General features: G+C 35.5%; 1 long non-coding RNA gene across 1 annotated transcript in view; it reads right to left on the minus strand.

The window, feature by feature from the left end:
- Nucleotides 1-9,101: 9,101 nt before the first annotated feature.
- Nucleotides 9,102-22,163, minus strand: part of LOC136848633 (uncharacterized) — an 83,632-nt gene continuing 70,570 nt past the window's right edge. The window contains exon 3 of the long non-coding RNA XR_010856072.1: nucleotides 9,102-9,230. This is a non-coding gene — a long non-coding RNA (uncharacterized lncRNA). The remainder of the gene's footprint in view (nucleotides 9,231-22,163) is intronic.

Below are 22,163 nucleotides of genomic sequence, written 5' to 3' on the forward strand. Positions count from 1 at the left end.
TATACCTCAGTTTAACCAGACCACTGAGCTGATCAACAGCTCTCCTATGGCTGGCCCGAAAGATTAGACTTGTTTTACGTGGCTGAGAACCAATTGCTTACCTAGCAACTGGACCTACAGCTTATTGTGGAATCCGAACCACATTATACCGAGAAATGAATTTCTACCACCAGAAATAAATTCCTCTAATTCTTCATTGGCCGGCCGGAGAATCGAACGCGGGTCTAGCAGAGTGCTAGTCGAGTACGATATCGACCCGTCCAATAAGGAACTAATTCGCCTCAAGACTACACGCACTACAACAGAAACAAGTACTTCCCCACATAACCGGATTCAGCCGAGATCTAATGACATATTTCCTGATGCAAGCGAATATTCAAATGAAAAGCGTTAGGCACAAATAGACAGCCATGCTTATTCAAAAATAATACTAATAAGGCTGAGGAGATTTCTGGAAAACGATATACAAATGATTTGGGTTCGAGCACAGCGTAAATATATAAGATCGGAATACAGCAAGGAGTCCACAGGTCCACATCAAACTTTCAAATTAGCCACACTTACAGACAGCCTTGCAATCAACCTACAGTAAAAATTTAGTCTTGAAAAGACTTTAAATTAAGTCTGAAAAAGACCATTAGACCATTAAACATAAACATGACTAAGCGCAGAGCAGAATGCAACACCTAATTTCATCCAGAAAAACTTAACACTTCATGAGGCAACGCCTTAAATATGGATCACAAAACTATTGTTGGAAAATTAATTACAGTATAAGGACTGGAGATTACAAATAACTAAGGACGATGCCAAGATTTAAGAGACAATACAGAAAGAATTAAAGACATATTTATTAAAAAGCGGTGACTCAGAACTTGTAATTAAAGAAATCTGTTAACTCTCGCTTAAAGGATGATCTGTAAGTTACAGCTGCAATCTCCTAAATGCTTTTGAAAATGCGTATTTTTTAAAACCCTTTTTGGGGGTGATTTTTCAATACCGACGAAGGATGCTGACGGTGGAGAGAACACGAAGAACTGCACGACGATGAAGGAAGGGAAGGGAAGGGAAGGGAAGGGAAAGTTTCCAAGTGTAAGATGAAGTTGTGTCAACTGTCTGTCCTTGGTGGAATGGAAAAGGGAATTTAACAGAAGAGTCTTTCGATGGGAGATTCGAGGAACAAAGGGTGAAGCGAAAGAGAGAGGGAGAGAAGAGTCGTTAGGTAAAAGCCTTCGTATCACTTGAACGGAGAAAAGGAAAGGGTTGCAGAAGAACGCACAAAGACAGAGATAGCAGGAATAAACTATATAAGAATTTTTTGGTTCCTTACAGATACCAAAAGCGGTGCTAAACTTCTGTGCATAATACGCTTGCGACTGAGAATCATAATGCCAATAGCATTTCCTACGCCTTCTCCAGCATCACCACTGAAGAATTTTTAAACTGAAGATGTTGAAAGAGTATCAAAGCTCGAGGGTACGGCACAAAGCACTAGAGAGAAAAATAAAGGAAGACGAGTATTCTTTCAAAATTTGCAATGCCGCTAAAGTTACTTTAAGGTACAAGCGGGAGAATGAATATGTTCTGGTAACAGTTATTCGCATTTCGAACTTCACTCATTTTCCTGCTGCAATATGTTGGTTATAAATCGTCTCTTGGAAAAAGTCTTTTGCAGAAATTTCAATGAAATCTTCAATAACAGATTCCATTTTCAAAAATGGTGAAACAATATTTACGGGCACTATTTCATGCATTTTTTAAAAATCATATTCCGATGAATTTTTAATTACAGCTCTGACGCCAAAGAATAAATCTGTTCATCTGTAGTCCAATACAGCATCATTCGATTCTGTTCATCTGATTCACCTGCATTATTCAGTTCAACAGTTCTCTAAAATACGGGTTCAGTTAAGGGATAAGATGCAGAAATTAATTTCGTTGTAATTCATTTTAAAATGCTGAAGAAACTAAATATAAGTAACATTTGTTTCTCTTCAAGCCTATATACATAATGAAGGTAACTGAAGTCATCCTGAAAGTAATAAAAAAGCGAAAGAATTTGGATAATACGTACAACAGCAATTCTAGCAACTGTACTGAGCCGAAGACATGAACATTATTGTGTTCCTCTTGATTGATATGAAATAATTCGAATGTATGTATGTATATAAGTGTTTGTATGTGCAGTATGTATGTATGTATATATACCTGAGTGTTAAACTTCTGCCATAACTGTTGGCTGGACAATAGTAACAAACCGACTGCTAGACAGATATCAAAGAACAATTTCCAAAAAAATATTTCAATATTTATTGCTATCATACAACATAGAAGATTGCTAACTAATATAATATGGCGATTCCTTCTACAGATACAATATGAAATAAAATACATTCTACAACTCCTAATGTTAAAGAACAACTCAACCAAGTTTACAAATTAGTCTCCAAAATGTTTCATGCTATCAAATAAATGTGGGAAATGCCAGTTACTGACTGATGTATGTATGATTTGGTTTATGCAGAAAAGAGAGAGAGAGAGAGAGAGAGAGAGAGAGAGAGAGAGAGAGAGAGAGAGAGAGAGAGAGAGAGAGAGAGAGAGAGATTATCGTTGAAATGTCGAATGAGCTATGGTCGGAAAGCCATACACATACGATACCCTGAACAAGCCCGATTTTTCTGGAACTAATAAAAAGAAGGAAAATAAGCCTAAAATATATTTGCTTATATGAGTAACCCAAATAAAACCAAAAAAGTTATTTACCAGAAGCGAAATGGGAAAAGGGAGAGGAGAGAAGGAGCTACAGTTTCAAGCCAAAGAGAAAGAGCAGCCAATACAAAGCTCTCCTGCCTTGAAAGGGTAGCTGGCTAACAGGTTCCTTTATCGTACTCTCAAAAGTGCTCAAAAATATTAGAAGGAAGAAGAGAGGATCCTTCAGCGCTATTGAGAATGAATGGATAGATTTTCTCTGTAGAGGTCTAAGGAATGGCCAAACAAATTCCAAAATAAAAAGTTAATAAACAATCAAGATGATAAAATCGAAGAAAAATTAACATCGGCAGTCTAGCATCAAGTTGAGCGACAGACTGCCACACTGAAAAAAGGATATAAGAAAATGAAGTTTAAATGATAGACATCGCTGAAGCCTACGGCAGAAAAGCAGGAAAATAGTATAGGAAACATTTACAACAAAAGCACAACAAGAATTCTACAGCTTAGAGGTACAAGGGAAGAAATAGCCGGCCGACAAGGCATCGTGAGGAATGCTAATCTCGACACACTAGATGTGAAAGTGGGTAGTTTAGCGGTGTCATGCACCCAACAGTGAGGATGAGGTACTTCGCACCTCAGCTGAGTGGGACAGTAATCACAGAGCAACCTGTAGACGAGACAGTGAGGATGCTACAAGAGATAAAGAACGCCAAAACTTGTATTTAGTCTGTTAGTGACATTATTGTTAGTCCTGGGAGTACGATTGCAGAGTATGCAGAAATTTTTCACTTTTATTCCCGAGAAATGCAGTCTCTGCTGGTCTAAGAGAGTTTTCGAATGGATAAACAAGTGTCATTCCGTTGGCGTATGTTGCCAAGCTGGCGGAATCCAGACTTCACCGATCGCCCAGTCTCTCACCATTCCCACGTTCCATGGTTCACTTGTATAGATAACACTACCCTTGATGATTCTTAATTTCTGAAGATGCTCGTTATCTCTGATGTCAGATTTTTGTTTACAGCACTTGAAAAATAAAGCATATCATCTAACATTTCCAGAAACTCTGCAGTCGTTCATAAGGTTTCCTATGAGTGCAAAGATGATGGTAATAATGCCACATGCTTTACGTCTTCCTGTCTACTTCTACTGAGCGAATGACAGGAGCCTCCCTTGATCTTTATCTTGAAACGATGTTTCGTTTTTCCCTGCAATGTCAATTATAACCTGGTTCATTGTCGGAATATTTCCTATCCAACTGTCTTCCACAAACACTGAACTCTCTCTGGTTTAGAGTGGAAGCATAAACTAGTGTCTGCTAATCGCTTTACAAATCGTCAGCATCCATATTCTTCTGTGCAGGTGTCACGATATTACTTCCCAGTTATCAGGGGTTTTCATTCCACTCTGTTTCAAAACTGAAGCTGTCTTCTCAGATGTGTCATGGACGCCCATGGTTATAAATTCAATACAGGCTATTATGTTATTTTAAATTACCATGCTCCACTGAATTAGTTATTTGACGTATTTCTTTTCATGTATTTTTTTTTTTATCCATTCTCAGCCGTTTAGTTTTCTTTTCTACACATTTTCTCCTCGCTCCATGTGCGCATTTTAATCTGAAGAGGCTTGCTTTGCACGCTAACTGCCTCTTACGCTTGTTCAGTGTGGATATTTACACATTTTGGATAACGGTCAGTCTGTGCGTATACAACTAAAGTAATTTTCTAACCCTTTAAAATGTTTACTTCCAGTTAAAGAATTACTTTTCCTCTACGAAAATGATGTCTCCGGACTCTATTATCGCCTACACAGATAAACATTACAATAATTTCACGTGACAGTTTTACAGCATTCAACACTGAAATAAACTGTTGTCTTGCTTGTATTATTTATAAACACTACTGTATCTCTTTAAACGCCTAATGTTATTGAATTTCAGAGCGGAAAAGGACAGACAATGTTGATTAATCAAACAAGCTTCATTTCACTGATGACTTAGCTGTCGTGATCAGGGAAAAATTCCCTCTACTTCTAAATCTTTTTCTTTCCTTCCGTGTCAAAAATATGCGAATTACCAATGACGCGCAAGGGAGCCAAATCAAAACCAACTTGGAGTCAGTAGAATCCTGTAAGTCATACTCGTTCCTAAAGTGTTTGGCTTCTACGTCATATTTAACTTTAACAATGCACCCAAATAGAACACTTGGTTTGTATTTGAGATATGTTTTATTGCATACTAAATCAGACATCCACTGTAGTCTTCCGCGCCATCCACGAAGTTAGTATTTATATGAGGGTTGAAACCTACCCCGAAATTCTTCGCTATCTCATTTCCTTGCCTCATTCATTCGTCTGTCTTCCAGCCCTCTCCTTAACAAATGACCACTTTCCTATGCTTTCTATTATGTTTTGCTTCTTCTCCTATTACGCTTTACTTCTAGTTTCGACGTTTTCATATTAACATCCCTTATTCTCCCTGTCTGCGGTTCCAGCTTTCCTCACCTTGCATCGTCTACTTCTTTGCGAGGCCCATATCAGCACCTCCCCTTCTTTTGACATCCGGCCCCCCCACCCGCAACAAACCCTACCCCCTTCAAACGCTACCCCTAGAGGTAGGGAGGAAGTAGTAAGGTGATGACAAGAAACAATAGGAGCTCAGTTGTTCCTTTCCCTCACCCCTCAGTCTCTCCCTCCCTCTCTCCCTCCCCATCTCCCTCTCTCCGTTCCCCTTTCCAACTTATGTTAATTGCTGCCATATTTGCGCAATTGTACTATTCATATGTAGATTTAATCTTCTCCCGCTTCTCTTCAAGCATACACGGTTTTAGTAGGAGTTTCGCGTTATCTAAGTTCAAGGCTCTTTTATTTCACTTTGTTCATAAAACTGTTTCCTGTTTCAATGGTGCTCCTTTTTTCCCTACTGCCTCGTTTCACCTCCAAAAAACTTTTTCATTATTTCTTTCCGCCACACAAGTCGAAACGAGTTCTTTCATTACATTCATTTATTTCATTATCATAATGGATATCTGCTATTTTTCTTTCATTCTTAATATTTCCCTTCCGTGCTAATGAGGAATTTCAATATGGGTAATTAATACGTTGGCGATGACGACTTTTTCCTCAGTCTTCCGGAATTAATTATAATATTTACATTCCGTCCTAAGAGTTCATAAGAGTCCATAATGACGATCGTCTTCCTTTGGGTTAAACATATTTATTTTCCTCTCTTTTAGGTGAGAGTTAAATTTCGTTCCAGAATTGTTAATCTAAATATCACAATCAAATGGACTTGTTCGTTATATATGAAGCGTCCGTCTTTTTTTTTTTTTTTTTTTTTTTTTTTTTGCTGTCATGTTGCGGCACAGAGTCATTCCCGGCAAATTTCACATATTGTTCTAATATCATTATTTCTAGTTTTCGAGGACAAAACATCAGATGTCTCTTTTCGCGATAGAACAAATCTCTCTCTATTTTTCAACACATTATTTTTCTGCAATGTACCGAGTTTAACCACTAACAGCCACCGCTGAATATCATAAAACTTTCGAGGAAATAGAAAAGAGTTAAGAAAGAAAACACTGATAAAAATGTTCTGCAAACAGTAAAAGAAAGACCCACGAAAAAAAAAATAAAGAGAGGAAGAAAAATTCAAATGAATGTTCGCCTTTCTGTGTGATTAGAAAATCCACGCAGAGCGTTCATATGTTTTGAACCTTTTCGGTAGTTATTGTTGCAATAATCTTCTCCGGCAGTTTGGAAAGGCATTCAAGGATAGATATACCGTAGTTACCTCAACCCCCTGTGTGGTTATTATCTTTTAACATGGTTCCACGTCCATTAGAAGAAAAACAGGGCGGCCCCTATGGGTAAATTATGCAAATTCGGTCGCAATCTTTTCAATATTTGCAAGAAATGAACCGGAGGTTTCCGGGAACTCCAATGGCTTGCAAACAAGATGGGGCATATCTATTGTAAATAGTCCTTAGTTTTTATCTCACTCGCATCTCGACTATCTCGGCCGAGTCAGCATGAAGTCATAAATATTAAGGCATCTCTAAAAGGATGTTCGCGACACTAAATAAACACGAAGAGAAACATCCCGACATAATATTAGCTGCTATTAGAATATTTTATTGCCTTCTTTGTTTACACAGACCTAACCTATATTTTTTTTCCTGCATTTATAAGGAAGCTTAGTAATACAACTCGGTTATTTGTTTGCTTAGCCTCGCCTCAGGTTTCTATGCATTTTAACGGTGTTATCGAAGAAAAATACATAATATTCAATCTGTATTTCACTTGTAACTCCTTCTTAATGCGAGGACTTTAAAACCACTTTATTCTCAGCAGAAAATTTTACCTCATCGTCAGTGCAGTTGAATATACACAGAACTACCTGTATGCATACATTTATATACATACATACATACATACATACATACATACACACACATATATACAGTATATTTGTATATATACATACATATATACTGTATATATATATATATATATATATATATATATATATATATATATATATATATATATATATATATATATATATATATATACCATTCTTTATTTAAAACTATATATTTGACAAATTATTTCAAAGGATATCGACGATAACATCTAAATGAAAATCTTCTGTTTACAAATGCTCAGTTCACCTATTATATATAGGAAGATATTAAAATCCTGAGTTTATATCTAAAAGCTGTCGCTGATTGAACATATCATGAAAATGAAATACAGTGACTGAATAGGTCTTGTCAGAGCTGAGTCTGATTTAATTCGCAAACTCACGATATAAGACTTATAATGGATAAAGTGAAAATAATGCAATAAAACGGTTCAGTTTTTTGGCTCCTAAAACTTTTAGTTCAAAGAGGCAACTGCAATACCGAGACAAAACAAAATCTGTCAAGCGAAGTACCACAGTGCAGTGTTCTGGGACCTACACTGTTTAGTACATATACAATGAAGCTACCATATTATATGAAAAAAGGTGTAAAGTAAACTGTAATTCTTCCTACAAAAGATTCTAGGTTCTAACTGGCTGTATACAACACTGAAGATATTGTCAGAAATACAGACCATAAAGAATAAGAGGTAGAAAAACAAAAAATAAATAAAAATAAAATAAAAATATACAAAAACAAAACAATGGATACTAACATGGACAAAAATAACCTATAAAAAGGGTTTCATATCAAAGCAGTGATAAGTTACAATACGAACTTTAAAAACCTAGGTGTACTAACTGATGAGCACATTATTATGACAGATCAGATAAGAAAAATAGTGAGACTAGTATATTACCATCTGATAAATTTTGCTTCTTTAAGAATGATCTGAAACTGGATAAGATGCAATGCTTGCTTTAACTACTGTAAATGCATTTACAATGTTCTGTCGAATTATCTAATAAAGAAGTTAAAATGTATATTCAATATGGCATCCAAATTATTCATCAACAATATATCTCAGCGTAACAAGATTCTTACTATCGTAACTGAGCTTCATTGGCTATCTATTCAAGTAAGGATCGAATATAAACTGTATTTTGGCTAATACCGCAATAAGGTGTGAAATACCGTCAACTCTATGAGCTTCACAAACTACATACCACACTTAGTGTAATTATACGCATGATGATGAATGAATATAGATTAATGGAGCCAATATGCAGCATAGGTATTGTAAAAGGTACTTTTCAGAGCAGGGCACACAATCTGTTCAGCAAGGAACTACGAAGATGCGAAAACTTGTAGGTTTTCATGATAAAAAGACTGAAGACATATCCATTCACAATATTTACGACGTAATACAGCTGTTCGGAAAAACTATAAACCAGATGAAAAGGGAGGAGGGCCTCTGAAAAACCAGTGAGAATGAAAGCGGAATATTATCGCTTGAAAGCTACTGTTCGAAAACAATCATTCGGTAGCCAACAGTTTGCCCGAGTCTTCCTGAAATCAACCCCTCCTGGAAATGAATATCTTTCGCTACTTCTTATTGTTGACAACATTAATAACATATGCGTCAGGATGATTAAATGAGTCAAGACGGTAATGGCGACAAATATTTTGCGAGAGATTTGTTGACGTAAATATATTGTTCTCGTAGTGTTCATAAAAGAAAACCCTGTGCAATACCAATAAGAAAAGTTTCAACACTCACCATCAGCCGGAGAAAGCGACGGCTGTCCCTGAGAGTATTCCCGGCCGTAGCCTGATCCGCACTTTTGCAAATTAACCGTCAAAAGGTGTTTCAAGAGAACGACAGGATCTTGAGATATTACCAAGTATAAACTGGCTCAGACTTCCTGATTCTATCGCCAGTTTTCAGTTGGCCGGAGAATGTTTTGTAATATTTCGAGTTCCATCCTGATTTCGGCCTATTGTCTATGAAGATTCTTGGCCAGGATTGGCTGTGCGGTAGTGTATAGGAGGAAGCCGATCACTTCTTAACTTAATTACTCTGATGCAGTCCACGGTTATCTTGGCTAACGGTACCTATAAGGAAAGAACTCCCTGTATTTAATAACCAGCTTCACATTTTTCACTGCAGGTACGGTGTACATTAAATATTAAGCCTTATATACTATAAACACATTTTGCTTGTCAGTAACATACTTTTGACTTTGTATATATACGCCCAGGTATTTTTCACTAATCGTACTTGTTTAGCAAACACATTCCCTCCAATATTTTTTATGGACCCGAAATTTTAAAAGTCTGCCTTTAGCTTTACGCGCAACCATTGGTTTTTCTCTGAGATTACTCACGCACTAGAGGACCAAGTTACGTTTTCTTTGAGTGTCTTTGTTCTCCATTCATTTTCTCCCTAACACGACCCATTCTGGCTTTCTTTAATCTGCTCCTACCAGTGCGCGAGCAAATACGTTTCCCGCTAATCACGATAGCTGGCTGGCTCAGACTACGAATAACACCATCGCTACTACTGGCCAACTTGATGCTACAACTACCACTCTTATCCGGATACCCGCTCCTAAACAATTGTTCGAAAGAAGATGTTTCAAAACAGTGCTTTGTAATGGTGAATTCTTCGTAGCGTTATCGCTTTAAATACACCAAATACTACGTTTGCGTTCTGCAATTGTAGATAGCGATTTCGCGAAGCCATTGCTTCAAATAACTGTTGATTCCAATACTTGCTTCTCGAGCTGTAATCTCATGGTCGTCGTACTGATATCTCTCAGATGTCTGACTGCAAAATATATTTGTTTCCACACACGCACACACACACACACACACGCACGCGCGCGCACACACACACACACACACACACACACATATATATATATATATATATATATATATATATATATATATATATATATATATATATATATATATATATTAATTTATTTATCTATTTGTATATATAGACAGTATGTATGTAAGTATGTTTGTATGTATATGGAAAGTAACAAAAGGAAAAACTGATACTAAAGGCATGATCATGACGAGTTTTAGGCTCACGGTTTGTGATACTTTTCGTTGAAACATCACACCTTCAATTGTTGTGTATGGAATCCGGTCTTACGACGGTTCCTTACACAGCATAAAAATGTAGGTACAGTAGAAAAAAAATATTTAACAAAAATAACGTTAAATACGCCGTGAATCATTCGTTTGGAAGAAATTGAACAGACTTCGATACATGGTGGAGTATGAGGCGGATGTTAAGGTGGAGTGTAAGCAACAATTTGTAATTATCTAATTTCATTTTGCTTTTAAGGATTGATTAAATTATTTACTCTACTGGCGTCGCAACAATTAAGGTACTGGAAGCTGAGCTTATTTATTTAGATCTCGAGGCAATAGCCATTACCATAAAACTTACTTTCACCGACACTCGTACGAAAGGGTAATAAATTAGACAAAAAAGGATAATAACTGACGGGTGAATATGAAGAAAAATACTAACTTTTCTTTCTAACATCAGCATACAGAAGTAAAAACATACACAAAAACTATTTCTAATTTAGTTTGATGAAATTCACATTTCCAAAGACTATAGGAGTATATGGGAATTTCGACCGTTTAGCACCTCTATGAATGTATTAAAAAAAGGCGGACTTATTACAATTACAGAAACGCGTTCATAACAGAATTTTATTTGGTCTGGCATTTTCTACCCCAAGACAATTAAGCCTATTAATAAAAACATTTCTTAGCGTGAATATATTCTTTAATTCTTCGACAAAGAGCAAAATCGTTGAATATGTATTTGCAAAACATCGTAATTCAAGTAACTTCCAATACTTTACCATCAAGACATATGTTTTAAAATAAGTGGGAGAAAAAGATTTCCCCTACATAGAAATCGGGTCTCGTTATTCTCAATATTGTGCTAAAATACAATCCAGTTTTCTTCTAGGCTCTCAGCATTTGCCTAAGTTCCCACATTCAAATTTTGCGTACCGGAAGCAAAGATAAGTCTTAGGAAACTGGCGAAAACACTAAATAATTTGAGTATCCTGCGAAGAAGCCAATCGCTTACACGAATTCATTCTAGATGAATTTTATTTCGTATATTTTACCAAGAATAAGGTTATGCTCTTGATATACATGACGGCGACTAACGCAACCATAATAAATATAAAATCTGACGATAAAAAAAATTTACGGAGGATGCAAAAGAAGTCTACCAAATCTTAATTGTGGGAACGGTGGTTTGATGAACACTTTACATTTATAACTCACAGTTCCTGTGCATCTTAAAGTAAGGCTGGTTTTTAAAATGCTTCTGGAAAGATATCTATTGCATACTGTCAGTTCCGACAGTTTCCTCGAGATTCTGATTCAATTCTATAAAACTACTTTATCTGAAATTAACTATAATTACTTGTAAATCATCAATAATGCACTTAACTAAATTAGGTATATTTATCTTAAATTAACTATAAATTAACTGTAAATCATTCATAATGCAGTTAACTAAATTAGGTATACTTAAGTATGGAACACACGGAACTGGCAACCTGTTGAATTTGTCAACACGCAAACGAGGGAAATTTTAATCGAATAAGAAGTAATTCTATAACTTTTCCAAACACAGCTATCAATATTTTTAGTAATGAATTTCAGTTTCAGTCTCAACAGCCTCAAAATTCCTATTTTCTGGAAGCCATGAAATGAACCCTTCCCATACAAAAGGACGGAAATATGTCCCTACCCAAATAGTCGCGTTTCGGAAATTTTGGCGATGCTTATTCCCAAACAAACTACAAACAAATAAATCAATTACGAGCACAAGTTGTGAGGGAATAAGAGTATATCAACTCCTTCCTCATGCCGCCGTCGGCCATTTCATACGACCGGCGTCTATACACTACACTTGATTATTCAGGATCCGGCGAGTATGTAGGACACAGTTCGATGCGAAATAATTACACTTGGCTTAGAAATGCCGTCCTTCTTCATTTCACGAAATAGAAAAGAACAAAAAAAAAAAATGGCTCGAATTCGCCCGTTTTGGCACTTTGAGCTTAAGTGCTGTTTTGACATTCAGAACACCTTGGCCTGATTGTAAATACATACTGCAGATGTTTTCAAATTTGCCGTTCATGGACGAGAATAAAAAAAAATGCAAATATTATCATTATAGTCGCGCAAGTGCGCACACGCACACAAACGTACGCACAAGCACACACACATATGTATGTATATATATATATATATATATATATATATATATATATATATATATATATATATATATATATATATATATATATATATATATATATATATATATATATATATATATAAAACACTACAGCTCTTTTTCATTTAAAAATCCATCGTCAACTACCGCAGATCTATGAACCAAAGCAAGTTCATTGATATCTTATCATAACATATATTAATAACCAAAAATATAAACATTATTTTTAATGGGAACATACGGAAAACCATTGGTATTACGTATGCATGCGCCTTTTGATAACCAGGGTTTAATTGTAATGAAAATGCTTGAATACTGAATGAAAAATCAGGGAAATATTAGCAAATCATAAAATTTTTCTGAAAACATTATTTTGCAAAGGAAACATCGGAGAAACAGTCAAAGCCGATAAATCAGGTTTTTCTCTCAAGGTGACGTTTACTATATATATATATATATATATATATATATATATATATATATATATATATATATATATATATATATATATATATATATATATATATATATATATAAATATATATATATATGAATTTATTAATTATCAAATCATTCGCTTAAAAGAAGCCACTTGTCTATCATGCATTTTCACGCGCATTTACACATGAACAAATTACAGCGTGTGAACAAAACAATGCACAAGCGCTCTTGTTCAAGTGGATATCAATCCCCAGAGCAGGCAACAGCAGGAGATGGCCGGGAAGGCGGCGGCATCGGGCGAATTCGGCCGAAAGTCTCCGAATTTCTCAATCTCCTCTTCCTTCTCTTCTTCTTCCGATCCCTCTCTCTCTCTCTCTCTTTCTTCTCTTCGTCTCACTCGCTGGGTTGCGTGCGTGCGTGCGTGTGTGAGTACATGTGTGTGTGTGTGTGTGTGTGTAAGTGAGTGTGCGTGTATGTGTGTGTGTGTCGGAGTTATAATTCCATTGAGTTCTCTCCTGGAGGCCTTTATTAATTTCCTTGCCTTGCCTCACGTGTTCATATGCCGGGGCTAATGTGCATAAATAAGACATTTAGCCTTAATGTGGCCCAAGTCAGTTCCATCGCCGATACATAATGGCGGTGCTGTATTCCTGAGCCTCTCATGTATGCTCCGTAATCGCGTTTGGCTTGCAGAATAATGGAAATGTAATGAGATTAAGGAATATTAAATTTCTCCTTTCAATGTAACTAAATTTTGGATGGAACTGGCGCTCTGAAATGGGCCAGCCTGCTGGCAGTAATAATTCTGTCTGTATTGTGTTAGCCCGGCTCGGTTTCATTATAGAAGGAGACATATTTCAACACAGAGAAGGGTGATTGGTTGGGTTAAGTGGGTTACGTACCGACTGCCTCTTACGCAGCGCCACTTTCCTTTCCCTCTTCTGCCTCCATCTTCCCCCCACCCCTCCCTCCATCCCCAGACCCTCTTCCGTCCCTCTCCCCCCACCCCTCCTTCAGTCCTTCCTTTCTTCTTCAATCGTTCTTCGCCCTTTTTTCCCCCCTCCCCTTATTCCGCTCTTCAGTCTTGTTTATTTCTTCCTCTCAAGTGCAGTATTTTGCTGCTTTACTACATTTTATCTTTTTATTCCCTTCCTTCTCCTTCCTTACCTATTTCTTTTCTAACTCTTTACTCATCCCTTCTCTCCTGCCTTCCTTATTTCTTTCTGTCTTTTTCCTCCAATTCTTCCTTCTCTATTCCCCCCTTTCTTTTTTCTTCCCCTTCTTTGCAACATTCTGCCGATTTATTCTTCGTTTTGTATTTCCTTTCTTGTCTCTAACCCTCCCTCTTTTCCTTCACTTTCTTTATCTTCATTCATTCCACCTCCACCCGTCCTGTCTCCATCTCACCGCTGTCTTCTTCACTTCCTTCTTATATGCTATATATTTTGCTGTTTTACTCCTCACCTCTTTTTATTTCCTTTCTTTCTCCCTCCCTCCCTCCCTCCCTATGCCTCTTCTATCTTCTCTCAATCCATCTATTTCTTCCCCATTTGTTCCACCTTCTCATTCTCTTCTTCGGCCTTGTCTTCCTTTCTCCTTGTATGAATTGTTTTGATGCCAAATTTCCTTCCATTTAATTCCCTTCTCTCCTTCTCCCTCAATCCTCCCCTTTTTTTCCCTTTCGCCTTCTCCCTCCCTCCCTCCCTCCTTTTGACTTCATCTTCTTATTCCCCTCCTCGCCCGTGCCTCCTTATTTTTCTTCTTCTCCTCTGCCATGCTTTGCTGCTTCATTCCTTGTGTTCTTTCATTCATTTCTCTCTCGTACCCATTGTCTCCTTTTAGAAACTTTCTTCATCCTGTACCAAGTATTTTATAATTCAACTTAAAATATGACTTGACTTAAATTTTAGAAAGCAGATGCTTTTTCAAATTATTGGTCACGCGTGCATTATATATATATATACATATATATATATATATATATATATATATATATATATATATATATATTAAAAATAGACACACACACACACACACATATATATATATATATCTGTGCTAGTGTGTGTGTCAATTCTTTACTAGAATTCCATCTTTCCGTGTTCCTGTTTCTCCTTTATCAACAAGCACTTCACCATGTTCATCTTCAAAGGATGAGAGAGAGAGAGAGAGAGAGAGAGAGAGAGAGAGAGAGAGAGAGAGAGAGAGAGAGAGAGAGAGACTGGCGTTTCTGTTCATTTTTATCTGCTAAATGGTTGAGTTTGGAGAGAAGACGGTAATAAGGGAAGCCCTGGATTCCTGCTAGAAATTGGATGGTGAGGAAAAAACAGAAGAGGAAAAACATTTATATATACGTGGGGGAGGGTGAGGAATTGAAATTTAGAGAGAGAGAGAGAGAGAGAGAGAGAGAGAGAGAGAGAGAGAGAGAGAGAGAAAATCATACATAGGAAAAGAAATTAAAATTCTTAAAATGGTAATAAAATCGTACATTGACACGCACGCGCATACTTAAGATAAACACAGTAAAAATATATATATATATATATATCTATCTATCTACCTTTATAATATATATATATATATATATATATATATATATATATATATATATATATATATACGCATACATACATACACACTCCATGTTAGAGTTGAAAACCAACGTCGTCCCTTCCAAGTGTGTAGACCTGGATCCAATAATTAATAAATACTCACAGTAGCATGAGTATTAAAATGGAGAAACCAATGCACAGTTATGTATGGGTCCAAATATATTTGTACCCTTGCATAACTGTGGATTTGTTTCTCCATACATACACATATATATAATCATATATATTTTTTCAATATGTTACTTATACAAGCGTGATTTACTTCTTTCCAAAAATACTGAGCTATAAATATCGGTAAGTACTGTATATAATTCATTATCAATTGGGAATATCTTACACCCAAGGAAAACTGTAGGTGATAAGTGCTTCTGCGCCGGTTTCGATATGAGCCATAGCCTGGTTCAGAAACAGCGATAAACAGTGACTTTGACTATCCGGTTATCAGCATACGCCTTTTCCCCAATAGAGGAAATGATGGAGCCAGAGGATGTCTTTTTGGATGAGGGGCAAAAGGCTGGGCGTGAACCGAATGGCTCACACCTTCTGGCACTGTCTTCTCGAATGGAGAAAAGGCATATGGTGAGACGTGTATATATGTATATATATATATATATATATATATATATATATATATATATATATATATATATATATATATATATATACATATACATATAATGTATATGTGTATATATGTATATATATATATAGATAGATAGATAGATAGATAAAGATAGATAAACAAATAGATAGACATATAAAGAGAGAGAGAGAGAGAGAGAGAGAGAGAGAGAGAGAGAGAGAGAGAGAGAATCATACGTCGCGTAAGAAGGGAGTGTATTTAAACAGCCAGAAATACGCTCAAAATAACGTAAATAAAAAAAAATGGGGTAAACGGAGGAAAAGGGAACAGTCCCGCTAACCAACACCCAAACGCACTGAAACAACGCACCCAGAGCGAGAGAAGAAAACAAAATTCAGGAAACACGGCCAAGAGTCTGCCACCTTTTCCCCTCCCTCAACAGATGGCGTCCGCTGCTTCCCCGTCAACTGGCACTCTCTCGCGATTTACGGTTCTCCTGGAAAACTCGCGGCCGCCTGCGATTTTCCGCCTTCGTCATCTCATTGGTTTACTGTACAACGAACTTCCGAACACGCAGTAATTCAAAAAGACAATCGAACGTCAGTGCGCAAAAACCCGCTCCCAAAGTTTGTGCGCGATCGCTGGAAATTTCTAGCGACAGCGGTCTACACTGCGGCCGGCGGTCTTAGCAAAGGACTAAACAACCGCTTCTATGTACAGTAATATTATGCTGGCGATAAATGTCACACTTCCTGGAGTTTGTAAATCACTGGAACTCTCTACCTGCGGTGACGGTGGTCTTAAATCATAATGAAAATAGGGTTCTATCCCGCAGCAGTCCTGAATAAAATATGACATGACGCTGAAAACCAGAAAATAACGGCGCTACAAAAAGCTGTGGATCATCGGGAGAGATATAAAAACTAAAATGACATGGCATTTAAGTTGGAAAAATGAGAAAATTAAGAAATTAATAAATAACACTTGTTGTTAGACATATCGGAACAATAGAAGTTGGTTAAAAAGTAACCCTAAAAGTCAGTGCTTCATATGCGTTCTTGAAATATATTGTTAGATTATTTTTCTTACACATTATCAAAGAAGAAAATATCGTGTTCAACAACACAGGCCAAATTATAAGAATTAGTATGTACCGCCTAAAAATCTGGTTATACTTATATGAATGTGTTTGTGGACAGATTCAATCAAAATTTCTTGGCTAATTTTCTGCATGAGTACAAGATAAGCTAGCATACCATATCTCTTCAAGAGGATTTTGAAAAACAAATGAAATTTCAAACCATTTGCACCCAGATAATTCGCCAGTTCCTTCGTCGATATCGGAAGCCAGCACATGACACATAAACCTCAATGGTTTTTCAAAACACATCGTATTACTGAACTGTTGTGCAGGGATAAATTCTATCATAGATGTTCATTTACAAATTTACAGATCCACTTGTGCAGACGAATACCTACGCCGAAAACTTTTTCCGGTCGAATTGTCATCCTCAATCTCTAACATTCAGCTGAACATTTACTGGACTTGCATGCTTTTCACTTCTTGAGATTTACTCTTTAAAACTTCCGTCATAAATTTGATAACGTGTCCGCAGTGCCCCTGCGCCATTTCAATATATTTTTAACAGAAGGTCTGCCGATGCTATATCCTTGAAATCGGTTATACATTGTTTTCCATTAGTATTGGTATCCGTAAACAATTTCTAAGTTAGCCCATACATGCGGTTACACATTATATATATATATATATATATATATATATATATATATATATATATATATATATATATATATATATATATATATATATATATATATATATATATATATATATATATATATATATATATATATATATATATATATATATATATATACATATTATATATATATATACATATACATATATATATATATATATATAATATATAATTTTTCGGAATCTTTTACTTGTTTTGCCTCCTTGATAATCTTAATTTTCAAATTTACTAAAAAAAAAAACAAATTCCAAGAGGATTTAAAAAAAATGTGGAAAGAAATTTCTATGATGCAATTAGGAGCCAAGTATGCTTAATAATAATAATAATAATAATAATAATAATAATAATAATAATAATAATAATTATTATTATTATTATTATTATTATTATTATTATTATTACTATTATTATAACATGAAAATGGAAGCTAAAACAAATATTTAGGCCTACTTTACTCAATGAAAACTTGACTAGGTCCCTGCTAACAAGTACATATGGACGACCAAAACTCACGAGAGAGGAGAACATAATTTTTCCGGCTAACAAACAGCACTAATATCTTTCAAAAACCACTCATACAATTCTCACAGGATACTCATTGGCGTATCATAAATATTTGAAAGGCCATAATCTCAATATAAATATTTAAAGTTTTCTCCTTTTAGATTAAGGAGATAAATTAAAGCAAACAAATTCCGACATAGGCCTACTCCCAACTTGGTGTTTTCTTCGGATAATAATTTTAGAACATGGCTTGTCCGTGACCCCATTCTAATAAAAGGCATGTCAGTATCGTACCTTATAATTTGTGGTATAGACTGTGAATAGCAAGCTCCTATATTTAACCGAAATGATAAATTATCGCCAAAACAGCTCCTGTTTACGTGATAGGGACTCGTATGTGCTTGAATATTCAAGGTAAGCGAACCATGACACACATAAAATATACAGACAAATAAAATATATAATTTAATATATCAGAACCCTTTCACCTTAAACTTCACGCAGATGACCTATTCCAAAACTATATTTCCTGTCTAAGTGCAAAATAACGAGAACAACAGAGACAGTGGCATTAATAATAATAATAATAATAATAATAATAATAATAATAATAATAATAATAAAAATAATAATAATATTGCTTTTACGTATATATGCAGTACATTACTAAAGAACACAGTGCCTCGGCAGTTCAAAAGACTTAAGCTGCCCAACAGCAGACGACATTTTCTTTTATCTCAAATAACATCTTATTACCACTAAGTACATGAACAAGTCACCAATCCCTATGATTATATAGGCAAAATTCTGAGAGAGTAATAATCTTTCAAAAACGTTTGTCAAAATATTCCGTCATTAAAGAGTATGTCATAGGGATCGTAATTTTATTTTGCCATAATTTTTCTGTTGGACAAGGCATGGGGACAATTAGTAGACTCCATTAGTACCTCAAAACTACTGAAAAGTACCCATAGACGGGTAACAGTCTACCCGCTCTCAAGAGAGTCCAAGTAATTCGCCTCAAAGAAAAATCGATAAAAGTGTCTCCTAAATTCAGCTTTATCAATCTTGCAATTTTTTATTTTATTTTATCATACATCCCTTTCGGGCGCATCGTCGGTACACATTTCAACTGTAAGCGTCATCGGAAACTCTTCTCACATCTTGTAGCCGCATGCATGGTATAATCACGAACAGATTACTCATTTCTCTATGACTTTGGTGAAACTTATTAGACACCCATGCCAAACAGAGAATTCACCAATCTCTAGACAAGTCCGGATTATAATTGTCTTTTTCGATTCAGACACCGGGCACCTATCCAGACTCTTATACCAGAAGGAAATTAACACACATTTATTGGGCAAATGATTTTTCGAGGGGTCAGATAAAACCCCTTTAGAGTACGACACCATCCCATATTCTGGGCTGGAGGTCTCTCTCTCTCTCTCTCTCTCTCTCTCTCTCTCTCTCTCTCTCTCTCTCTCTCGTTATCAAGCTTATATAATTTTCCTTCCTCCTCTGCAGAATTGCAGATAAAAGCATACTTTCAATCGGCACTGTGTTAACGTTGTAATGACTTGATTATAATGTAACCACGTAAAGTAGATTACCACTGTCTAAGATATACTGGTAAAGGCCTACATCTGACAAATTTCGGTAAGACACACACAGACGCTTTACAAAGAGAGAGAGAGAGAGAGAGAGAGAGAGAGAGGGTTGCAAATTGATTCCCGGTATCCTGGTACAAATGCTGGCTAAAGGTAGCCCTACTCTACCACCTTCATCGCACTGTTAGGGGCCCATGCGCCTTTAAAGAACTTATCAAATGGAAATATTTCGCTTCAGGAAGCAACCAAAATCAATTATTGTAATGGTGATAAACATTATTGATAAAGGTACTCAGAAACAGAAAAATATCGAGAAAAGGTGGAAACAGGTACCGCTTAGTCTTTGTTCTGTGAAGTCCATTACCATAATTGTACGAGAATGACTTATGATTAACAAAGTGAAATATTAAAATATGCTTTCCGAAAAATAAAAATATATCTATAACGGCAGCAATAAGTACCGGTTACATACATAACGGGGCGAAAAAGTAATTCAGTAATCTCCTCTGGAGAAAACAAACAAAAGCGAAGATTCATTATTTTCCCACTTACTAAATCCCACATCAGTGGGAGACAAAGTCGCACACTTTTGTGTCCCAAGACGGATGTCTAAGTCATAAGGAAAGGGTTTCCCTTATCGTATGTATGCTCCGGTCGGCTCATTACTTTTCCAATATTCCTTTCGACACGGGATTACAAAATATGTCTATAAGGAGTCGATGTCAAGATTTACGCCGGCAATAGAATTACAAAACAACGCTATTACAGAATATTTATTTCCTTGATGTTCATTCCCCGTTTCTTTGTTCGGTTTCTTCCTCCGCTCTTTTGTTTCAGGGCGAAAGACACAACGGATAAGGACGAAGGGACATACGGATGAAGCCGGCAATTACAGGCAATGGCGCTCGTTTGAGATCTGTCGTTGGAGGCATTCACTAGCGAAGGAATAAAACTTTTTTTCTTCCTTTCTTTTCTTTTGAAAATAATACCCCACGCAAGAAACAAGACCTCATCAATCTAGATGACCGCTGGAAACTGAAGTACTTGTGGGATTAGGGTTATAAACATTCTGACAAAGAAACTCAAACGGAGAAAAACGACCAGGCATCAAATATATTTCTTTTTTTTATTTTGTAGCGGCTTCCTCGTTGTGTTACGTGCTACAAAATAAAACGTCTCGAACAAAGTACGATGGAGAGTGCTCCGGTTCAAACGCTTATCACATACATACACATATTTCTCTTGTACACTCGTAAACTACAACAAAATCTAATCTTGATGACTTTTGTTTCAGAATTTATAGCATCATCATATCATCACGATTTACACCCAATGTTTCATTATCTCTGTGGTTAGGTGTGACATATAAATCACATGGATGTGATTTTATATATATATATATATATATATATATATATATATATATATATATATATATATATATATATATATATATATATAATTTATATATATATATATATACCATGTTTTTCGAGGAACATTTAAAATGTTCTGTTATGTTTAGAACCAAGCTCATTATCCTTCTCACTAATACAACGAGTAAATATTATATATATAAGTAATGAGCCAAATACGTTCGTATACATTTGTCTTAAAAGTATACATAATTCACGAAACTTTTAATACACATGCGTGTATTGTAGCTCAATTTGTAATGGTTATTTTACCGTATAAGCACAACAACACACGCAATATATATATATATATATATATATATATATATATATATATATATATATATATATACATACATACACACAAGTATATATATATCATGACTATCTAAAATAACAGAGGAATATTTTCTTTAACGAGGGCTATTAAACAGAATTTTCTCATGATTGCATCCCTTTTTTTTTTGTTTCATTAGTTCCAGAATATTCTGAAGAGATAAAATCAAGTTAGAAATTGAAAAAGAACTTTGAAAATACAGAATTACGTACTAACATAAAAGATACCGATATAAAACTTGAAGTCTTAAACAATTGTAACTACCTCTCTCTCTCTCTCTCTTTCTATATATATATATATATATATATATATATATATATATATATATATATATATATATACATATACATATACAGTATATATTTTTTTTCTTTAGAGATTTCTCATGTATACTGTACTTGAAAACTACAACAAACTTGATGACTTTTGTTTCAGAATTTATAGCATCACCATATCATCATGATTTACA

Source organism: Macrobrachium rosenbergii, chromosome 19 (genome assembly GCF_040412425.1).
Source record: "Macrobrachium rosenbergii isolate ZJJX-2024 chromosome 19, ASM4041242v1, whole genome shotgun sequence".
Classification (NCBI taxonomy): Eukaryota; Metazoa; Arthropoda; class Malacostraca; order Decapoda; family Palaemonidae; genus Macrobrachium; species Macrobrachium rosenbergii.